The sequence below is a fragment of the Mus caroli genome, unplaced genomic scaffold, assembly GCF_978045245.1.
Source record: "Mus caroli unplaced genomic scaffold, Mus_caroli_1 scaffold_13, whole genome shotgun sequence".
NCBI lineage: Eukaryota > Metazoa > Chordata > Mammalia > Rodentia > Muridae > Mus > Mus caroli.
Window position 1 is genome coordinate 97736451 of NW_028227268.1, and position 20359 is coordinate 97756809.

The 20359-nt window shown below is 39.6% G+C and overlaps 1 long non-coding RNA gene across 2 annotated transcripts in view; it reads left to right on the plus strand.

Annotated features, from left to right (window-relative positions):
- The window catches only part of LOC115032432 (uncharacterized), a 586120-nt gene that overhangs the window by 529923 nt on the left and 35838 nt on the right, over positions 1-20359 (plus strand). The window contains exons 3-4 of one of the 2 annotated variants that reach the window (XR_015044876.1): positions 10788-10920; positions 14812-14959. This is a non-coding gene — a long non-coding RNA (uncharacterized LOC115032432). The remainder of the gene's footprint in view (positions 1-10787; positions 10921-14811; positions 14960-20359) is intronic. The other variant, XR_015044877.1, reaches the window with a different exon arrangement.

Here is a 20359-nt window from a genome sequence, read left to right on the forward strand (position 1 = left end):
CATATGTAGCCGAGGATGGCCTAGTTGGCCATCAATGGGAGGAGAGGCCCTTGGTCTTGAGAAGATCATATGCCCCAGTACAGGTGAATACCAGGGCCAGGAAGCAGGAGTGGGCGGGTTGGGGAGCAGGGCTGTGGGAGGGTATATGGCTCTTTCAGGATAGCATTTGAAATGTAAATGAAGAAAATATCTAATAAAAAAAAGAAATGTCCTTGTTCTGTGCACAACAGAGTGAATTTATATTTAATTATCATCTCAAAAGTGTAGTCATAGACACAGACTTTCTGATAGTTGGCTAATGAAATATCTGTGTGGTTCTGAGAACCTTCTTTGCTTTCAAAAGATGGCTAAGGTAAATGTTCAGTATTATCCCACATGGCCACAGACGTTGTAGATGGGGAAACACAGAAGTGATCAGAGCACAAAGAAAGAAAAATAACCACACAGCTCCTTTCCTTTTCCTTCCTGTTCCATTTTTCTTTTCTTTTTTTTCTTTTTTCTCTTCTTTTCTTTTCTTGTTTTGTTTTCAGAGAGAGAGAGAGAGAGAGAGAGAGAGAGAGAGGCAGAGAGAGAAACAGAGAGAGACAGAGACAGAGACTTACCTTGCATCTAGGCTAGCCTCTAACTCCTATCCTCCTGGCTCAGCCTCCTGAGTGCTGGAATTATGGGCACCTGCCAATCAGCATACCCATCTACCTCCTGAGAATAGGAGGGAATTACAGGCATGTGTCAATCAGCACACCCAGCTTCTTTCCACTTTCACATTCTATGGGACAGGCTCCTACAGTGCCAAGAGGTTAGAGTTGCACAGCCTTATCTATGGACCAAGGCTCAGATTAGGTTCTGAGGGCTTTGTATCTGAGGGGCCTCTGATAAACATTCCAGTTTCTTAGTAAAAGCTGCTTGACATCTTTGCTTTCTAAGAGGAGTGACCAATAATATGGGAGCTCTGAAGGAAATAAGTGTTGAGCCTATAAGCAGGATATACACACTGCAGCAATTTAATTGCATTTTAAGACCTCAGAGTTGTACTCTAGAGCAAAGGCGGTGTGAGCCTCATCTTCGCCTGTCCTTCCAATGACTATAGTTCCCCTTTTAGCAATGTCAAGTGGATTTGCTCCCTCTTTTCCTATATGAATAAGTAGTCATGGCTGGAGACGATACAACACAGTTGATCATCATGAATGTCTATAGGATGTCATATTTATGTTCTTCTGCTTAGCATAAATCTTACTCAGGTTCTAATAGCAAACAGTCCAGTCACAACAGGCTGGCATTGCAAAGCATCTGCTCAATTCAGATAAATAAGACCAATGTGTTTGAAGGGCAAAGTTTGAATACAAGGGGCCTGCCATTGCATTTGGAAATGCAGTTCTCCTGCCTCCTAAATAACAGAGGGGAAAGGATCATTTGCTAATTGATTAATTATCTTGTAAAGGAATTGGAAACCTGTGGAGTGGTCTCTGGGCTTGGATAGAAGACTTGTCTGCTTCCTTTTGTCCTTTGTGTTTGTATGTATTAGTGATGATGGCACCCTGCCTTCTCAAAGCTGACGTTTTTCACTCAGGGTGGAGGCCCAAACAAACCAGGTAGCACGGGTCTTTTTCTCAGCATGGACATGTGCACATTTGTATGTATATATACATACAAAGAAGAGCAAATTCCCTTTCCTTCCAAGGCTCCACTAAGTTTGCACTTGTATCCAGGTCGGGGTAACGGTTTTCCTTTGCCCTCATTTTTACATTGTAAAAATGAGCAGAGTTGGGCAGAATCACAATCTTTTGTGGACTCAAAGTGCCAAGGATTAAAGATCAGAGAGAGGCGTATTCTCAGAGTGCAGATGCTGGTAGGCTTGCAGCGCCTTGATAACCACGGAAGAACAGATAATTAACATTCCCGCTTCAAGGCAGAGGGCCCTTGGCCTTGCTAAGGCGCACCCAGGGTGCTGCTTCCCTCCCCGCGTGGAAGGAGCTGATTTAGTCAGAAAGGTGACAGTCAAGGCTCTTGGCTGGCAGAATCTTCGCATCTTCCCAATGCCTCGTTCTGCCTTTACCACAGAGACTGTCCATCAGGATTGTTCTGTATGCAGGCTGAGTTCACTTGCGGGGATCCTAGTTATTTAGCACTCTTTTTCAAGCTTCGAAGCTGTTATAATCATTCGCTGTCAACTTTGTGCTGACACTGAATTTTAGTTTGTGTTTTTTTATGCTCGGATTGGATCTAAAATACTGGCATCCATACTCTACACTGTAATTCCACGAGTGACTGAACTGACCGGTGGATTCCTGTATTACTAACGCAGCCCTGGAATCCTACATATGGAAATTTCAAGATTTGTTGATTGTGAACAATTCATAAGGTCTCTTGGGCATGCATTTTTATCCTGGTGCTGGCCTTCCTCAGTGAGCCGTGTGCCCTGTTCCATCAGATTACCGTGTCATCTGTAAGTATAGCAAGGAAAATGCAACAGGCACTTTGCAAATCTAAGGTTGATTTTCAGTTTCTCTTCCCTAAGTCCCTGTAAAAATGGCCAGGCTTGGGGTGTACCCTTTCTAAGCCCACTACATCCTTTTCTGTCTGTATAAGCTCATGTAGATGCTCCCAAATGCATACCTGAGTCACACCAAAATGCAAGACATGTCCTAGATGGTATGAACGACAAGGGGCAGATAGCTATGAGGCTACCAGATGGATATGAATGATAGCAATTTAGGGTTCATCAATACCCATGTCCCAGTCACATGGGCAATAAACACCATCCTTTGCTTCTGAGGAATGTTCTTTCCATTAATCCATTAATCCTAGGGTTCTTAGAACTTTAATGACAGGTCACTGAATGATGTTTCTGTATTTAAACTGTACTATGTTCCCATGCACCAGCCATGTCTCTGGCAGGGAAATTTCATGTACTTTGGGGCCCAAATGGAATGGTGGACAGAAGGATATGACCCTGTTCTTAACTGGACTTGAGGTAGAGCTGGTCAAGGAGCTTGTGTGCTCGGCCTGTCTAATAAAGTAGACAAATAATTACCGAGCAAATCAAACACACTCACACCTCAGACGATTTGGAAATATTATCTATAATCGGGCACTTTTGTGCTAGGAGGAAAGGTTAATAAAGTAATTTTAAAAAGATTGTGTGGAGCATTATAGAATCAGAAGAGGACTGGCGATCATAATTGTTAATCTCCTGAAACACCAGTTCTGAATTACACAAAGCAGGTATTTCTGCACATATTCTTATTGTGTATTTGACTTCTTACGATATTAGCTTGCTTAATTATCCTTTATGAAAATCTTGCTTTAGATAGTTTGGGTTATAAAAAAATTGTTGATATAATTATTCCAGTTGACCTGCAGTGTGGATGTCAATCTTAACATACGTAGGGAGACTGGTATCTTTGAAAATTAAGTGTCTATATATGTTTAGTAGAAGAGCATTGCTGGTATGTATACTGGGTGTGTGCTAATTGTGCACAATCCTGGCTATCACTACAGTTGCATGGGGAGGAGGGAATATAACTTCTGCTAGGGTGTGCAATGCTAGGATATTTATAAGAAAATATCTGTTTACATTATTAAAGATTTCACACACACACACACACACACACATACACACACACACACACTGTAGCTGTCTTCAGACACACAAGAAGAAGGCATTACAGATTATTGAGATTCACTGTGTGGTTGCTAGGAATTGAATTCAGGACCTCAGGAAGAGCAGTCAATGCTCTTAGCCTCTGAGCCATCTCTCCAAACCCTTGTTTACATTTTTAAAAACGTGTTTTCATCCTTATTATTAAAAAGATGTTTCAGTCACTATTTCTTTATTGAAGACTTAATTTTATATAGAAAGAAACCAGGAGGATGAGAGTAGAGCAGACAGAGGTACAGCTTACACTAAGCCACTGGACCCCAGAACCCCAATAACCCTCATAGATGTAATCGAAGAAACAATGAGATCTACTTCAGAGGACTTTTGATGACAGCATAAACATCATGCAATTGTGAAACACACCTGATTAAAAATGAAATTAAAAATTTTGTTACATTTATTTATTTATTTATTTATTTATTTATTTATTAGTGTGTAGGGAGTCCATGGATATGATAATAGGAAACTAAGCAGAGGTCAGCAGACAGCCTGTGGGGACAGGCAGTTCTCTTCTTCCCCCATGTGGGTCCTGGGATTGAACTCAGGTCCTCAGATTTCATTTCAAGTGCCTTTACCTTCTGAGCCACCTTTACAGCTAGTACTGGAAGCTTTTGACATTTACTAATTTAATTCTTGCTCACTACTAGAAGTAGCAATTTTCCAATATAAGTGGCTTACATTTTGCTTTCCCCTCTTCTTGGACCTGCAACTTTTCCAGGCAGACTCTGCCTTCCTTTGTCATGTCCTAATGTCTCAAAAAGGAGATGGGTGTCCACCTCCTATTCTCTTAAATTCACTTAGTCCTCAGCCTACCTGAACTCATACATTATGTTACTGTGTTGCCATTGAAACTGGACCTTGTCTTAAACCCCACATCTTTATGGGTGCTGTGTTCCTGCCTGGCCTGCCCATACCCTCCCCACTTCATGTCTCTCCCTATTTTGTTCTGCCTGGAGAAGATGTGTCAGCCATGGGCTTTTCCCGGGACCCAGCCTTCTTCTCTTCACTTCTTTCACGAGCTGCATCTTCTCCAGTATCCGCCAAGCACTTACTTCACTTGCAGTCTGGGTTCTCAAAACTCTGGGTCCAAGTCCCTCATAAGGACATAAACACATCTTTCTGTCTAACCCTGTATGGAGTTATATAAAAAAAACAAGCATTGATTTGGCTGTCAGAGTGACCAGATTTGGAAAAGAAAGTCATCATCTCTGCCTTCTTTGCTTCTGGTGAATCGGTGCCTTAATTTTGGGAGGTTGACACAGTTATGAAGCTGCTTGTTTTATATCATCGCAGCCTGGAAAAAAGTAAACTTCATAGCGTGCTGGCATTGCAAGATGGAATCACTCTCTAAACATCCTCTCTCATAGCATAAGGGTTTAGAAGGAGGATTCTGCCCTCACTCATCTGTTGACAGAATGATTTTGAGACTCTGGGTTTGACATCCACTCTGAGAGGGCTTTTTGAAAGACTAAACTCAACTGTCTATTGGTTGCTTGATTAGATTCAGGTTTTGGTTTTTTGTTTTTTAGTTTTTGTTTTTTTTTTTTTTTTTCATTTTTTTTTCTAGAAGCAAGCACAGCTCTTGGAGCCAACATAGGCAAAGTTCTAAGAAGCCAGTCTCTTTAAAGACTTTGGCCCAAGACAGTATAGTTTATGTTTCCAATGAAATAAAAATTTAAAGTATAGAAATGAATGGAAAAGATATCAGAAGACATTGGGATCTTCACATGGAATTTTAGATAATAAAAACTGGGGCAAAGCTCTGTATATTTCCTGAGAGAAGGTCACTGAGTCTTTGCAAGGCTTGAAAGAGGCCATCAGAACCCCAGCTGTCACAAGACATGACATTGAGAGAATGGCCATCCTCAGAGGCTGGGAACTGAAATACATCCTCATACTCTTAGTTCTGGAATGAACATCAGATCCTAGGGAGAGCTGGGTGACTTTGTCAATGTAAGCCATGGGCACAGAGTAGACGGCGATGCCACAGAAGGATAAATTTAGTCTCTGAAGCAAAACTCAGTAACTCAATAAACCTCTGGTGGGCAGTTCTCTTCTGTCCAGTACCCTCTCCTTTGTGCTTCTGTCATGGGTCTAATGTTCTGCTGAGTTGGAACTTGAGGACATAGTTTGTGAGAACAGAAAGCCAACAGGCATTATTTTGTTTGCTGTGATGGTTTCTTTTGTCATAGTTTATAACTACGACTTCCAGATATAGCGTGATTCTACCTGGAGGAGAACAGAGAACAGGACAGAGGTGGCTTGGGACTTCAAAACTGAAAATATTGGTTCTCTCCTCCAGTGTCACCCTTTTCTCTCCCACCAGCCATCCATCTGGCCCTCTCTCCTCATTTTCTTCCTTCACTCCCCTTTTTTTTCTTCCTTTCTATCTTCCTTCCTGTTTTAGAGATGGTATAAATTATTTTTATTTACTATGATCATGTGAAATGATTTGCTGCGTTTCATGACATATGATATCCATGTCAGTTACTTCATTTCTCACTGATAATTATCTCATACTGCTACCAAGGTTAGACTGTTCCTACAACCTCTAAAATAAAGAGAAAGAAAGAAGAAAAAAGAAGAGAAAAGTAAAAAGCCACATACACAGGGAACACATGGAAGAAGAAAGAAAAAGGAAATTGTGTAACCATTGTTTGTCTCTATGTGTGGAAGGTCAGAGCATGGCAGCCAATGACTCTTTCTTCTTTAAACGTGGTGAAAGAATTTCATACTGTGAATATTGGGGACCCAACATGAACAGGTTAGAAAAGTAATATAGTCACAATAATTACTTTCATATGGCAAAATATTTCAGTCAGCAATGACTACAATAAAATAAAATGATCACCTTTAGTATATCCATTACAAAAACAATTGTCTAAAATAGGAATGGTTAAAATACTTGGTAGACTATAAAGCATTGGTACAAGAGACCTCTTTCTGTGCACATACACTTACTGGCACATGCATGCACTTTTCTCAAGCCTCACAAACAGTGTTAACAGCAATTTACTTGAAATGTAGGGCCATTTATAAGGGAAAATACCTTAATTATGGATTTATAAATAAATATACTACTAGAACTACGATCTTCTATAAAATGAGTTTTCTTTTAGCTTTTAAGGTTTGTAGAAATCACTTATCTGCTTCTTAAAAGATTCCTATTCTTTTTTCCTCTCTTTTTATAAATATAGTGAATGTGGAACATCATTAATCCAGCCATAATATCATCTGATAGTAGCTAATCCCTTCTTAGGCGCAGCTTTTCCCAGACCTTTGGAATATAGAAATGTGCTTTGACTGTTAGGCATTTTTTTTTAAAGCACCAATACATGTTTAATGCCTAATTGCCTCCCTAAAAGGCCACCAAGCAAAATGAACACCCCCTTCAAACTTCCTTCCTTGGGAACCTTAGAAGATTCTACAGCCCATTATTTTGTCTGCTAAGGTCATGGATCAAGGGCAGCTTGGTGCCTGTGCTTTGGATGTGGCTATCAGCTCTGACAGGATGATGCAGCCTGCTCTGAGATCCTAATCAGTTAGAAAAAGTCTATTAAGTTTGAGCCCCTAAGCTGTCTCTGCCAAATCAGGGATACCAAAGTTACATTTGTTTTTGTGATGACCATTCATTTTGGTCAAAATGAAGAAATTGTTCATGTGCATTTTCTGGCTCCAGGGACAAAATCTGTGAATGTCTTGTATCTCTTAGCCTCCCTGCTTTTTTTTTCCCAGAGATATTGAGAAGAAGCTTATGAAAAAAATCATTTTTATTGCAGCTGTTTATAAGTCACCTTGATCACAAGAGGAAAGAGGCCAGAGAGAGGTGATAAAATGCTAGTTGTTTCTCCAGGTGAAAGACAAAGCTGGGGAGGCTGCTGCTGAACTGCTTGGAACAAGGCTAATGTAGGGGTCTGACTGCAGTGTTGGGAAGGGCTGGCTTAGGACTTCTATCTCTGAAACCCATGGTGCTGCCAAGCCACTGAAGACCTGAATCTTCCTCTTTAGACCTAGATTCTAGCTACTGCTCATTGTTCTTGATGAATGATAGACCGTAGGTTTTAGGAAAAGTCTGCCAGGGAGTAGGCAGCACCCTCATCCAGGATAAACACAGTGATAGAATTCCTTTCACTTTCCATTTGCTTTTTGAAAGTTTTTGGCTACTTAGTTAACTATTTACAGAGGTTCCTGTGATAAATGTGCTGTTAATATGAGCTTACCTTCTAGGAACAAATGTTAAGAAACTTAAGTACATCATCCAGTAGATATGACATCACATCTGAGTAGGCCTTTGGGATTTTGTGTGTCTGTCAGAGTGGATCCAAGCATTCCATTGCACAGACAAAAACACTGAGACTTGAAGTGGGCAGGAAACTATCTTGTATTACTGGAATCAATTCCAGCTTTCAAAAAAAAATTCTTTTATGGGCAAACATTCATTGAAGCTTTGTCTTCTCTGTGAGACCATTTTTTAATTCTTTATTATTGCAATAATAAGAAAATACAATTGAGTTTCTGTGTGTTTCTAAGCACACAATGGGGAAATAGCAGTATTGTCAGTAAATAGAAAAATTCAAAACTTACATACAACAGAATGAAATTGGACTCCTACCCAACATGATACATAAAAATCGACTCAAATGAGTTTGAGAACTAATGGAATGCCTACAACTTTAAAACTTCTGAAAGGAAGCTCTGGAAGCTCCTTGACATTGGGCCACGATGTTTCTGATGTGACCCTGCAAGCAGAGGCAACAAAAGCAGAAGCTGACAAGTGGAATGGCATTGAACTGCAGAGCATCTCTGCAGCACAGGAGACAATAGCCAGAGCGAAAGATAGCCCACAGAACGGGAGAAAACATATGCAATCTATCCATATGATAAGGGGTTAATATCCAAAACATAGGCAGAACTAGAATAATTTCACAGCCATGAAAACAACAGCCCAACTAAAAATGGCAAAGGGGCTGGACAGATATATCTCAAAATAAGATACACAGATGACTCAGAGGCAATGTGGAAAATAAAAAAAAAAATCATCATTAACCATCAGAAAAATGCAAATCAGCATCACAATGAAATGTAGTCCAAAGCCTATTAGATTTTCAACTATCAAATGATAAAGGGAAGGAGCATGGGCAAGGAGGTGGGGAAATGTAACAATTGCTTATTGATAAGAACGTGCATTGTTGTATCCATTGTGGAAAACAATGCTGTCCTTCAAAGACTAAACTCAGAACTACTTCTGATCAAGCCGTCTTATTCCTTAGTTTATATCAGAAAGAGATGAAGTCAGTCTCTCAAGAGGTTTCTGTGATCTTGTGTTCATAGCGGTATTCTTCACATAGTCAAGATATGGGGTGAAATTGAAGTACTCACAGACAGTGAAGAAAGAAAATGTGACATGTGCTTAGAAACACACGTACAAGAATATTATTTAGCTTTCAAAACAATAGCCTATTGGGGAGCAGAAGTGGCTCCGCAGCTAAGAGCACTGGCTACTCTTACAGAGGACCCAGATTCAGTTCCCAGCACCAACCTAGCAGTTCAAAAACATCCATAACTCAAGTTCCAGAGATTCTGATACCATTCCTAGTCTCATTCAGCAAAAGGAATGTACCTGGTGCACACCCATGTACATAGGCACTCATATCTATAAAATAGATAAATGTAATATCTTTTAAAGGTCTCATGATTTTGACAATATAGATGAACTTGGATGACATAAACCAAACTCGGTATGGCAAAAATCACATGATGCTGTAATCTACAAAAGTTTAACTGGTAGAAAAGCAGAGACATTGCTACCTGAAGATACGTGGGTGATATCAACAATTGGTTGAAGAATGTACAATTCTAACTATATAAAATGAACAAATTTTTAGATGTCAGTTTGCAAAGATGGTGAACTGTAGTTAATGCTGTACTGTGGGCTTAGATCCAAAAGTCTGAGTCATATATTAATACACACAACACACACACTCTATGTAACTGGATGAGGTGGTGTCATTTAGATGGGTATGGGGAGTCATCTCACAATATCCATCTCAGAGCCTGTGCATGTATGTGTATGTGTTTGTATGTGTGTGCTGTATGTGCTGTGTATATGTTAATATATGTCACCTGACAATCACTACACCAGCAGAAGTCCAGTCTTGCTGATGCCTAATTAGTTTACGACTTGTAAAGCAATCGAGGCAATGTTTAAACCCAGGAGTCATTGTAAATATTAAATGTCCAAGGGAACACCCAACACTCTATACTATTTTCTGAAAGATGAGGTGCTACTGCTCTTTCCTAACTTGGGGGATGGTGGTGATAGACAGCTCTAAAGGCCAAAGTTCCACCAAAGAAAAGAAAGGATATGTAAGAATTATATGGAAAATAATACATTTTCTAAGATTGCATTGTGAGAACTGGAAAAGTATAAAAATTATGGTATTTCAAATTGGCATACTATTATGTTGCAGTACAGCCAGCAGACAGATGTAAAAATAAAAAGTACAGATATACCTTTTTTTTCAGTCAAATCTGATATATGGAAATCTAGATTTAAAGAAAGATTGGTTATAGGGTCATTATTTGCTTTACAAAGCGATTCGCCATAAGGTTCTTTTAAAAGAATACATCTCTAGTATCTTTAATGTAATATTTCATTTGCTGAAAAAAAATCACACAACTTTACAAGAACTCATTTCATGCATAAAATGAAGTACATATGTTAAAGGTACAGAGAGAAACTGAGGTGGAGAAAACATTGAAGGCTGGGAATGAATTAGCTAATAAATTGGTAAAGAAATGTACACTGAAACTTTATGTTTTTAATAGTTTTTAATTTGATAATTAGAATGTCTCTGTGTTCATTAATACACACACACACACACAGAGAGAGAGAGAGAGAGAGAACAGACAGACAAAGAGAGAGAAAAAGAGATTTGAGACACATATACACACACACACACACACACAGAGAGAGAGAGAGAGAGAGAACAGACAAAGAGAGAGAAAAAGAGATTTGAGACACATACACACACACACACACAGAGAGAGAGAGAGACAGACAGACAGACAGACAGGCAGGCAGGCAGCATGTACTGATACACCTATAATTTTTTTTCCCTCTGACTAGGCTCCATTAGTGATATGGGCTGCAGAAAACCCTGCCAGAAGACAGGATGTTCAAGAGTGACATCTCAGTTGCCATCCTTCTCTGCTGGGAAATGCTCCTGGGACAGCATTCTGTCTTGTCTGGAATGTTCAAGGTACTCCATTATAGACTGGGCATCAACAGACCTTTGTTTGCAGAGTGTTAAAATAGAACACAATGTCTGGAATTCTGAGATGCTGGTTTTGCGTTCTGGCTCCACATCTTCTGTATGTGTTTTAGTTTGTTCTGTTTTTCTTCAGTTAGGATCTTACTTTAGCCCAGGCTGACCTTGAACTCACTCTGTATAAATGGTTGTTCTTGAATTCATGGTGATTCTCTTACCTCACCTACCCAAGTGTTAAGACTGCAGGAGTGAAGCCGGGCGTGGTGGCGCACGCCTTTAATCCCAGCACTCGGGAGGCAGAGGCAGGCGGATTTCTGAGTTCGAGGCCAGCCTGGTCTACAAAGTGAGTTCCAGGACAGCCAGAGCTACACAGAGAAACCCTGTCTCGAAAAACCACAAAAAAAAAAAAAAAAAAAAAAAGACTGCAGGAGTGAGCCACCACAACAGATTTATATAACCATTTTTGTTTGTTTGTTTCTCCTTTTCACTCTTTTGTTTGTTGAATCATTTCTTTGCGAATGTCATATATGACTGCTACATCTGCATCATTCTTGCTCCTCCCTTTGCCACAAATTCCTTGTGTCCCTCCCCTTTCAAATTTATGACGTCCTCTTTAATTATTTTTACATGTATATGTGTGTGTGTGCACAGGTGTCTCTATAACCTGCTGAGTCGATTTCTCCTTGCTTATATGCACATGTGTCCAGGGCTGACTATTTGACATTTATAATCTATGTTGGAGCTCATCCCTGGAGGACACTGATTCTCCCTCTCTCAGTAGCATTTGAACTCCTGTATATCACTTGGTCTTGTATATCAGTGTCAGTGGGATAAACACATTGATCTCATAGTTTTTTGAGATATTTGATGAAGCATGTAAAGCCCTATTATAGCCCTGTACAATGGTTGATACACAATCAATGCCTCCTTTAGGTATCACACCATGGTATCTATGGACCTACTCAGTCATTCTCTTTCATCCATTATTATAAGCCATAAGTTGCTGAAAGGAAAAACCTATACTTTCCCAGCTCATATTGCCATAGCACACCTGCTTCATACAGTGGGCACCATGTACATGATTGTGACATCTAATTGCAATAAAGTAAAGAGTACATTTTTTCCCAAAACATAGCAAATACTACAGTAAAGCTGTGCACAAGCCGAACAAAAACCAAAGAAAGAACACAGGGGTAAAATAAGGTGCAAAGGGCACATGCCCCGAGAGAACACTCCAGATTGCTCCAATTAATTAACAAGCACTTATTGGCAACATTTATCCAAGCAATTCAGAATCACCATAATTATGTAGGACATGTTCCCTTGGTTCTAGAATCTTTCTAGTAATATGTTCTCTGTAGAGTTTTGGTTTTGCAATTTAAATTTTCCTTCTGTAATCACATTAGTTCATGATCAACCACAATTGTGCTAGAACAGTTGTGAGGATTTCTGTGATCGCATCTGGGTTATTTTTGTTTTATTTTTCAGGTGCTCTTATTAACTGTACAGTTAATAAGTTTGTCTGATAGTTTGTCTGGCTTGGAGCCTTGAACTCATCGAAAGGAGCCAGGTGGTAACCATAGTGTGTCTGAACTCACCTTGGGTCCTGGTTCTCTCTTAGACCTGCTTGCTCTGCCCCCTCCAGTCCAAAGATCATTCTTCTTGGTAGAGACCATAGAATCAAAACAGGAGTTGAATTGTTCTGTTTTCTGTGACATCTGTTAACATTTTGCTGTGTGCCCCAATCAATGTACCTATCCCTTTGTTCTTCTTTACAAACAGCTTAAAATAGCTTTCTGTTGTCCTTGGCAGTTTTTCAGCCTTTAGTCAAGCTTTAACCCTCCTGACAGTGTTCTTGGAGCACTTTTTATATCGGCTCTTCACCATGTCTTCAGCCTTCCATTTGGGGTATAAATCCCTTTATATTTTATATTGAATAGCTTTAAAAAGGGGAAAAGAATGCTCCTTTCATGGTATCATTTTATATGCCTCCAAAATAATTTGTGATTATTTTGTCAGAATTTTTAAAATAGGTTTATTTTCCCTTTTTAAAAATATTTAGTTGCAGGATTGTCTCTTTAATTTCTGTATACTGATGTTTGCTTTCCTGGATTCTAGGATAAATTCTATGTTTCGCATTACTTGTTCTGTTAGCAGAACAAACTCTCACATAATAGAACACTCCTTTTAAATTTCTTATGACTTTTGGCTCAAGCAGCCACATCTCATTTTTTTTGTCCAAAGTTAAATTATATATTTATTGTATTATTCTTAGTCTGTAAAATATCATATATCAATGAAATATAAGCCATATATATTGGTTCTGCTTATTTTGAAAACTCCCTGCCAATTAATTTGCAACTTAAAGTCCTCTAATCTACATGTCCTGATCCACGTTAGAAACATACCTGAAAGCTTTACTTAGTATTTGTTTTTTAGACTTTATATATAAGTAGTTCTTTTGGTTTGGGTATTTTGTCAACACACACTTTCTCCAATCTCTGAAACTTGTTTCGTTGTTTTTCTCTCTGCTATTTAGAACAATTGCTAAAGACAACAATAACAAAACCAAAATTTCACTGTGCCACCCACTTATTTCCCAAGGCTTCCTGGTACTTTCAACAGAAACAGGCAGGTACCCCTTGCATTGTATATGGATGGCCTTCTGTAGCTCAGAAACAGCATTAACTGTCACATGTAACCTCAGTGAAAATGTCACTTTTCCGCACAGCTTATAGTCACATCCTAGAAAATAGTTCTTCTCCTTTGTCTCCTATGTGTAAACATGAGCCTTTGAACTTGGCATGGGGTCCTCTGCTTTCTTTTCATTTATGCCTTCCAGAAATATTAAAACTCTTCCAGTGTGTTCCTGAAAACCTTCCAGATTCTATGTTAGGTAAAGAGATTGTTACTGCTTTTATAGAAGGATGCTGTTACTATCTATGAAAGTCAGTCCCCACATAACACACTAGAGCCAGTCTGGGAGGCATTCTTTTACTCTTTGATACGAGTTTAGGATTTTCTCCAGTGACTCAAAATATTTTTTCTATTCTCTTTTGCTAGGTTCTATTTTTTAATCTCATATGTGAAACCTCTATTCTTCTCAATTAGTAAGACACACAGAAGGACACTCATCCAATGCGCAAGATAGAAATCCATTCTGCATACAATGTCCAGACACCTGGACATGAAGAATAAGAGTAAATCAGCAATATCCCCTGTGGTTCTTACTTCCCAACATCACACTCATTGTTGCCTGTCTGCACATCTTTCCAACTGTTTGCTGTTCCTAGTGCTAGTAGACTTGCAGGCTGTTATGGTGGGTAGAATAGGGTACCTGTCCTCTAAGTGGGTGAAATATGCACATGGCACAGGACACTCATTTGAACTTCCTCACTTAAAACCAAAACAGAAGTGTCTTCTACAAACATTACTTCTTTGTTGCTTTTATCATTGCTCCTCATCCTCTTAACATCTGCTTACATCAACTGGAGTAGATGAGTGTCTAGGAAAATGGAGGAGGCAGTTGATTTTGAAGTAAAGAAAACTGAACTTGTGCACACTTGGAGAAGTGTAGAGAGTTTGAGATACCATGAAACAAACAACAAACAAACAAACAAAAACCCCCTGGATCTAAGATCCTTCCCCCACACATAGGAGATTTAAGAGAGGGTTCTATTCATGCTCCTTCCCAAGACTATCTTCCCCTAATGCTCCAGCTCCAACCTCACTCTCTACTCCCTTGTAGATCATGGATTTCTGTTCTCTAAAAGCAAAGGACAAGTCAAAAGGCATTTAAAATGATAAATGATAAAAATCTTGATTCATCTGGGCTTACCTGAGGATCAAACTGCGTTTGACATTGTTTGCTTGTTTGAACAGTATCTCACTGTGTCCTGGCTCTCCTGGAATTTGCCATGTAAAAGAGAATGGCCTGAAACTGGCAGAAATCAATTCTCCTGTCTCTGCCCCCACTCTCCAAATACTGAGATTAAGGTGTGTGGTTCCACATCTGGCCTCAAAGTGTTATGTAAGTATTATTTCTAGGGAAAAATTATTTATAAATTCTGACATACTTTTGCAATTAGCCACTTTTCCCTTTAGGGCTGGCTCTGTGAGGTTTGCTGTGTAAATCCAAAATAGTTTATATCTACTAGAATATAGATTTCAAACAACTTATGAGTTCTAGCATACAATTTAGAAGATTTTTCATAATAATAACAAAATTTAAAACTTCATATGCTCAAAACAAATACTATAATATTCTCAAATATTTACTCAATTGGAGGTTTTGGAATTTTAATTGGAAGTGCCAAATTAATGATAAAATTATAAAAGAAGTATGGATTTTAGTAGATATATTTGTAATGGACCACTTTAAGCTCCCTCTGTCCATTTGTTTGGCCCTAACATGTAGTTATTATTTTATAAATCCGAGTTTTCTCTTGCAGTTTGAAAACTTTTATTATGTCACTTAAAAGGTCATGTGTTCTATCTTTAATTTTTTATTAGATATTTTCTTTATTTACATTTCAAATGTTATCCCCTTTCCTAGTTTCCCCTCTGAAAGCCCCCTCCCCCATCTCCCCTCCCCCTTCTCACCAACCCACCCACTCCCCACTTCTTGGCCTGGGCATTCCTCTATACTGAGGCATATAACCTTCACAGGACCAAGGTATCTTTAATTTTTAAGTAAAAGTTTCCATTAAATTCATATGTATGTATGTATGTATGTATGTATGTATGTATATATGTATGTATGTATAAATATGTATTTTCCAACAGAATTGAAAAATTAAAAGTGATGCCTGCTTCCATTCGTTATACTTCTGAAACAAAGTAAATAATTGGACTTTATTATTTCCAGTAAAACTCAACTTTCTTATTTGAAGAATAATTACATTAACTTTTGTGACCTAAAGTTCTGCCTTTTTATAGTTATTGAGGCGACATTAACATTTTGTTACAATCTAGTTCTGGAGAGTAAAAATTGATAACGTGTCTTTCCTCCTCTGTTCACAGCTTAGCAGAGGCTTAAGGGACCTTAAAGTATACAGTTGTCAAAATGTACCTGAGACTTCTCAGTTCTACTAGAGCCACTTGTGATAGGTCAAATGAAAGGAGCCTTGCTCCTATGGGACTGGGAGAATTTCTCATGTCACTTTGGGGGAAAAAAAGGAAAAAAAAACCTAATATATTACAGGGATGTTTCTTGCAATTAGAATAACAAACACAGGTAGTGCAGGTTCAAAACTGCTTACCAAGTTGTTTATAGCACTTTCCCATGGTCTCCCGAGGCCACGGAGACAAGGCTGTGGTGTGAGCTCTCTCCTCACACAGTAATGCACATTAACAGTGACACCTTGTTAAGGGTCCTTTTGTCACTTCCTTAGAATCATAGACATCCCGCCCAATTAAAATTGTTCATTGTGAAAACCAAAGAAACCTAGCCCAGGCAAGCCTCTCAGATGCTAGAAGCACAGAGTCTTGCTTAACCCAGCCACACAGTGCCTGCCTTGGCCCCCAGAAAATAAACATATCTTTTGCATATATGCTCTCATGGCTGCCAGCACTCTGCCAAGGAGAAGTGCTATTCTAAATGAAGATTCTTTCTGTATCAGCAGGAAGAATTTATATCCAGTCAGAGAGAAAGTGGAGAGCAGCTCTTGTTGTTCGTCACATTTTAGTGCAGAGAAGTGCTTTGCCCTAAAGGTGCCAGGTAAAGAGAATTGCCAAGTAAAGAAAATTTATTGAATGCGTTTTCCAAAAGAGAAGTATATCTGACATTTTTGTTTCTAGGGTCTCAGAAAAAAAAATAACTCTCCCTAGTCCTTATGCCAAGGAAGGACAAGCATAAAGGAAGTAGCAGTTTCATTCTGTCTTGGAACGCATGCACATAAATGTTTTCTATTTAATCATCTGTAATTATCTTAAGCTTCTCTTTATTCAGATGTCTGTCTGCGCCACACCCCAGAATACTAAATTTACTGAGTTCCTCTTTCTGTGCCTTCTCCTTTAGGGGAGCCACAAATTGTGAGTCCACACATCTGCCCCTTCCCCACCCCCACCCCCACACTTTAGAGTAGTATTCCCAAAGGAACTCAGTCAAACTTGCCTGTCTTGAAAGCCCGTGGGGTCTATGACCATTCCGAGGGTGGATGTACACTCTTCACATGACTTTGACAAACACTAAGGGTCACTGGGACATTCCATCCTTTCAGCCCTCCTCAGCAGGTTACCCTTTATTTGATGTGGTTACAGGAATCCTTCCTCAGTGTTGAAAGTGATCTTTGAAGTGAACATTTTGTCTATTCATGGAACTTTAGAAATTTGGGGCTTGAGTGAAAACAACAAACAAACAACAACAACAAAAACCAAAACAGCAAGACAACAAAAGGGATCCATCGAATAAAATAACACCTAGTTTGAGATTCGATTCCCTCTTGCTTTGCGAAAGGGTGCTTCTCTCTCTGGTCAGAGCACAGAGACTCCAGCTCTCTGTTCTGACTTGGTCAGGAACAAGGCGAAAGATTCCACCTCTGGGCAGGTACAATATGCTAGCTAGGGAAGGACTGTTCCTGTGGAAGGATGACAACAATTAGCACATGCTACTCATTAACAAACGGAGATTAGAACGCAGCCGAAATGGCAAGCTGCCATCAGCGTGCGGTAGTTACGGGGCAGTTTAATTTCTAACGAATGTGAGCGCTGGATCAGTAACAATATTCGACAAAACGCCGCCTGCATTCTCTTATGGCTTTCATTACCAAATTGAAAATCTGTGTAGATTTCTGAAAATTACTTTTAAATGTAGCCAATCTCCTAGACTGCAAGGCTTGATTTGCTGGTGAGGGAGCCCTGCTGTGAGATTTTAATGAAAGATCATAGTGGCCCTCCAAGGCCGGCAAAGAGCTATGGGCCCTGGAAGACCCGAAATAATCTGTTTTACTTTTAATGGCAGCCATTTTATATTCATTAAGATCAAAATGCAGTTTTGCAGGCAAATTGCAAAGCTGTTCCACTCACAGCTTGAGAACCTGGAGGCCCTACAGCTTTTTATCTTGTTCATAAGCAAATATGCAGTTAATATCTTTTAATATGCTTTGATGCTTGCTACCTTATGGGTACATTGTACCAGAGGTTAGGGAACTGCATGTTTCCTTGGCACAGTCAGCGCGAACTAAAGCCACCGTCCTTTTATTTCCATAATGGTAGAAGAAATGAGTCTCTTTTTATCCCCCTCCCCATTTTTTTTAAATGCAAGCTCTGCTCAAATAAATTGTAAAGCACCGTATAGTGTACATTCAGGGTCTCAGTGAAAGCACAGTATTTCTCTGGGATCCATCTGTTGGTGGTTTGTATTATTTAAATTTATACAGTCACATTATTTGAATGTAAACAGCCAAATAAGATAGGATCAAATCATTGGCATCTGGAAACTGCTCTCATCCTCTTTGATTGTGAGGTTGTCTGCATTAATAACGGCGTTCTAAAGGCTGTGATTCCACCTGATATACCGTATGACCCTAGCAGTTGTGATCTTATCAGGGTTTTAGTGTAGTAGAAAATGAAGGTATTTTGCAGCTCATTTCCAGCAAAGCTAGTTTGCATTATCTGCTGTCCAGAGCAGTCCTGCTTGTTGGGTGCCTTATAAAACACTTCCATACCCTTTCTGATTTGCAGCTGTACTTCCGGTCTAGAATCATGTTGTAGATTAATTTCCATCACACTTCTTATAGAAAGCAAATGACATTATGCTGAATGGTGGGGGGGTGGCAGAGAAAGAGGGAGGAAGAGAGAGGGGGTGTGGGGGAGAAAGAGGGAGGGAGGGAGGGAGGGAGGGAGGGAGGGAGGGAGGGAGGGAGGGAAGATGGAGATAAATTTTCCTTACCCAGTATATTCAGTTGCCATCTCTGAGACAAGAGCAAACGTTGGTCCCAGGGTTGTTACCACTCTGTCCTTTATTCCATCTTACTTACACCATCAGCAGTAGGTCAGGCCTATACATTGTTGTTCAGAATTAAATAACTAGCTGATAGTTGTAGAACTAAAACTCAGGATCCTTTTTGGGTAGAAAGGGAAGCAACTAAGTCAAGGACAAACCACTTAAGACTTAGTGCATAGACCAACTAGAATGACAAAGAGACTTTTGCTCTGCTACTCAATGACTTGGGATTTAGAAGGCATTTAGGGCCTTGGAGACCTAGCTGGAGCAAGGATAGGAGGCACCTTTTGTGGCTAGAGGGAGGCAGTCCTGCTTTATCCCGTAGAAGCATTCCTTGTGATGTGGCAGCTACCTCTGCCATCTCAACAAGAACTACAGAACTGCAGGACAGCTCGTTGAAGAACCTGAGCCAACTCTTTTATGAAAATTAGCATTCATTGTGTCCTCTGGAAAAACTAAAACAACTCCCTGGGAAGGAAGGCCAGGGTCTTCTCTTACTCCTAGGCACCCAACCTTGGTTCCTCATCATACCTCACAGCAAGTTCTCACACAGGATGACATGTTTGCACATCCTTGTGAGACATCATTGCTTCTCTGCAGTCCTTAGAATACAAGCTTCCAGGTCCTGTGAGGAAATTTTATAGTTCCTCTCCCAGGGTCTCTGGGAGGGATCAAGGTATCTGGCCTGCCAAAGCACAATTGAACAGGCTTCTGAAAACACTCCAAAAGCAGACAGAAATGTGTGGATGGGCAGCCAGCCAGGGTGGCCTGAGGGGTACAGGGTGTGGATGGGGCCTCGGGATTTTAAGCAAAATGAAGGCAAGGAAGAGTGTTTGGGTCTGGAGTCAGAGGGGTATTCTGAAAGCCCAAGGGTCCACTATAAATGATTTGAACTTGCCTCTGTAAATGAAGGGCTAAAGTATTCCCACCTGTCCAACTTTAAAAGGGGAAAGGAGACTCTAAAGAACATATAATTAATTTCAATTACAAGCATTACATATCTCAGGCTAGATAGGCACTATCTTCACTTCCTGTCAGTTCAATGGTCTCTAATATGAAAGTTTCATAAATTAAATTAAAACATAAAATTCCTTCTCACGTACCTCTGTTTTCTATTCTTAATACCTCTTAACATTTAGTCTTTAATATGCTACATGTTCTTCCCCTGCCCAAATATATACTTCAGGTTCTGATCAGCAAGGCTGCAGCAGCAGGCATCATGGGATTAATGTAGCACAAATCTTTGGGAAAATATTTTAAAAAAATACACTTAGATGTGAGAAGTTGGGCCCAATGTTTATTTACTGTCTAATTTCAGAATTTGTCTTAACATGGAGATTTTTCTAGGATCAATAATCTGGCTTTCTATGGGCTAAACAATTGTGTTCTGCTTCTTTTCACTCAGAAGACACTACCATGTACTGTGTGGTATATCGGCCACAAAAGGGTCAGTCTCTGGCAGAGAGTGAATTTGCATTTTGATCT